Here is a 3,688-nt window from a genome sequence, read left to right as displayed (position 1 = left end):
AGTGATACATGGACAGTGGATACTCGAGGTAAATAACTGATGATATGAAGCAATTCATCACACTGGAAGCCAGTTCCAGAGGTAAAGTGACATTAGGAGATAAAACCACTAGGAAAGTGGCGGCTTAGGTATAATCAGCAATGCTAAATGCTTTATTTTTGAAAATATTATTCTAATTGAAGGCTTTAAGCATAATTTACTGAGCATTAGTCGACCATGCTATAATATTTTTGTCATTAATTTTTTTAAAATGCATGATTAGTTTAAATGAAAAACTTATATTAGAAGGAAAAAATAAATAATATTTACATGCTAGACTTGAACTACATTAAAAATTCAAGTTTTATATGCTTGAAAATAATTGTTGATGATTCCTATCCATGACGTAGGAAACTACGCCATGCAAGTATGAAAACTCTTAGAAAGATTACCTAAAAAGACCTAGTTTGAGGCATACCTAAGTTAGACTTCACTAAGGACCACCTATGTGATGCCAGTCAACTAGGAAAATAAGTCAAGTATTCCTTTTATTCAATTAATGACATCAACACCTAAAGGCCACTAGAAATCCTTCACATGGACCTATTTGTACTTGTTAGTACAACTATCTTAGGAGGGAAGATATATGGATTTGTAATAGTAGATTACTAATCTAGATTTACTTGGATTAGATTCTTAGCATATAAGAGTGATTTATTAAGGAGTTTAGAACTTTCTCTACTTGGATTCAAAGGATATTAGGATGTGAAATTTCAACCATTCATAGTGATCATGGTGGAGAATTTGAAACTAATAGGTTTGAATCTTTCTATCAAGAGATAGGTATAGAATATAACTTCTCTGCCCCTAGGACCTCTCAGTATAATGGAATAGCATAGAAGAAAAATAAAATCTTAGTAGAAGCTGCTAGGGCTATGCTAGCTGAATACACTCTTCCTATATACCTTTGGGCAAAAGCATTAAATATTGCTTGTTATATTTTAAATAGGGTAAATTTTAGATCCAAGCTAAATAAGACACCATATGAATTCCTTAAGAGTAGGACACCCAATCTTTCTCACATATATGTCTTTGTATATAAATGATTTATCTTAATTAATAGAAAATCACCCTTGGGAAAATTTGATCCAAAATCTGATGGAGTCTTCTTAGCTTATTTATATATAGGGAAAGCTAATAGAATCTAAAATAAGAGGACCTTAGTAGTAGAAGAGTCTACTCATATTATGTTTGATGAATCAGATAAGACCTCTAAATCTTAACCTGAACAAGAAGATGTAGAGGTCATTCAAGGGGTAGAAGCCATTGCTCAAGGAGATAGAGTAGAATGTCAGGAGCATTTTCCTAGAGATTAGAGATATTCTTCTAGTCATCCTAAAGAATGGATCTTAGGAGGCCAATATGAAGGTGTTTGAACTTAGCATGAACTTAAGAAGGAGTTTAATCATTATACATTTATCTCCTTGATAGAACCCAACAATATAGATCAAGCCTTATCTGATAAATTATGGATCCTAGCAATGCAATAAGAATTAAATCAGTTTGTTAAGAATAATGTTTTGGAGTTGGTGAGTAGACCTAAAGACTAGAGTGTTGCATGAACAAAATGAGTTCTTAAGAATAAAATAAATGACTCTTGTATAGTAGTAAGGAATCAGACTAAATTAGTAGCTAAGGGGTACAATTTGATTAAAGGGATTGATTTTAAAGAATCTTTTTCCCCTATAACTAGACTAGAAGCCATTAGAGTACTTTTAGCCTTTGCATGCTTTAAAGAATTTAGGCTACATCAAATAGATGTTAAGAGTGCTTTCTTAACTAGGATAATCAAAGAGGATGTACATATTGAGCAACCCCCATGTTTTAAAAACTCAAAATTCCCAAATCATATGTTTAAACTAAAGAAGACCTTATATTGACTGAAGCAAGCACCTAGAGCCTGGTATAAAAGGATGATCATGTTCCTTCTGAATGGAGCTTTCTTTAAGGGTAGTGTAGACACCACCATCCTCCCAAAGAAAGAAAGAGAAGAACTAATCATAGTATAAATCTATGTTGATGATATATTATTTGGATGTATAAATAAAAACTGTTATGTCAAATTCTCAAAAACTATGTGTAAGGAGTTTGAAATAAGTATGATGGGAGAGCTTAACTATTTTATTAGATTTAGTATAAAATAAATGAATGAAGGAATAAACACAAAGATATTAGGCACCATTTCATTATATATCATATGAAAAAAGGGGATATTGAGCAATGTCATGTAGCTACTAAAAATCAACTGGCAGATATATTTACTAAACCTCTAGCCTATGAAACCTTTAGCCTATTGAGCTATGTGTTATAGACATTCATGCTTAACTCAAGATAAATCAAACTTTTTCATTGTTGACCTCTTTATTCGAGATCAATTTCTCCGGAATCGACTCTAGTACCTAGGTCTTCCTAACCTAGTGTAGATGTCGTACCCGCAGGATTTCCCTTAGGTGGATACCCACTGACGTAGTGCTGACTCGACCCAAATCAAATCAAATCATTTAAAGATAATGAAAATTAAATTTGTTAAAATTGACATTAATTGGACCTAATTTATTTAGATCGACACGAGTTCGACTTGCCCAAGTTGTTTCGCCCCGACTTAATTAAAATCAAAATCAATTTAATCCAATTTCAATTCAACTCCAAAATGAACTCAAATTAACCTCAGTTTATGATTCGTCAATGTCGATCGACTCAATTCGAGTTCGATGTAGTATAGATGACTCTAATTAAACCCTTAAATCAACTCATCAATAAAACCCAAATTTCTTTCTAATAAAGTCGAATTTAATTTTTTGATCAAATCGAATCAACTCATTTAAAGTTAATAAAAAAATAAATTCATTAAAATTTAACATTAATTAAATCTAATTTAATCAAAATAACATTAATCTAATTAAAGTCACTCAATTTCAACTCAGTTTGATTTAAATCGATTTCAGTCGGCTCAATTTAATTCGATTAAGCATAATCTAAATCAAATTCATATCATTTAACTCGAGTCGATTCAACTAATTAAACTCAAATCCACTTCTAATATAATCTAATCAATTTAACTTTGTTTTAATCTAATCAATTTAACTTTGTTTTAATCTAATCAATTCAACTTTGTTTTAATCTAATCAATTTAACTTTGTTTTAATCTAATCAATTTAACTTTGTTTTAATCTAATCAATTTAACTTTGTTTTAATCTAATCAATTTAACTTTGTTTTAATCTAATCAATTTAACTTTGTTTTAATCTAATCAATTTAACTTTGTTTTAATCTAATCAATTTAACTTTGTTTTAATCTAATCAATTCAACTTTGTTTTAATGAAATCAACCATTTAAATCCCTTTTTAAAGCATGAATTAATCTTAACTATTTGATTTGAATTAAAAGGTAATTTTGGATTTTGCTTAGACCGGTTAAAGCCCTCAACCCACGATCTCTCCCATTCTCAGCAATTCGCATGAAGTCCTCTCCTGGGCAGTTCGCGAATCAGCCCCGACACCTCTCCCTTTGGATTCGCACTACCACCCCAACTCCCAGTTGGCACAGCCAAAGACCTCCGATCTCCCTCTCCCTCTGGCGCGTGAAGTCCAGCCCTCTCTCCAGTTCGCGAACCGCACGAACTCCCTCTTCCCATTCGATCCCATCAGA

The sequence above is a fragment of the Dendrobium catenatum genome, unplaced genomic scaffold (genome assembly GCF_001605985.2).
Source record: "Dendrobium catenatum unplaced genomic scaffold, ASM160598v2 fragScaff_scaffold_716, whole genome shotgun sequence".
NCBI classification, from domain to species: domain Eukaryota; kingdom Viridiplantae; phylum Streptophyta; class Magnoliopsida; order Asparagales; family Orchidaceae; genus Dendrobium; species Dendrobium catenatum.
The sequence above is the reverse complement of the archived record's forward strand: the minus strand, read 5'-3'. Positions refer to the sequence as shown.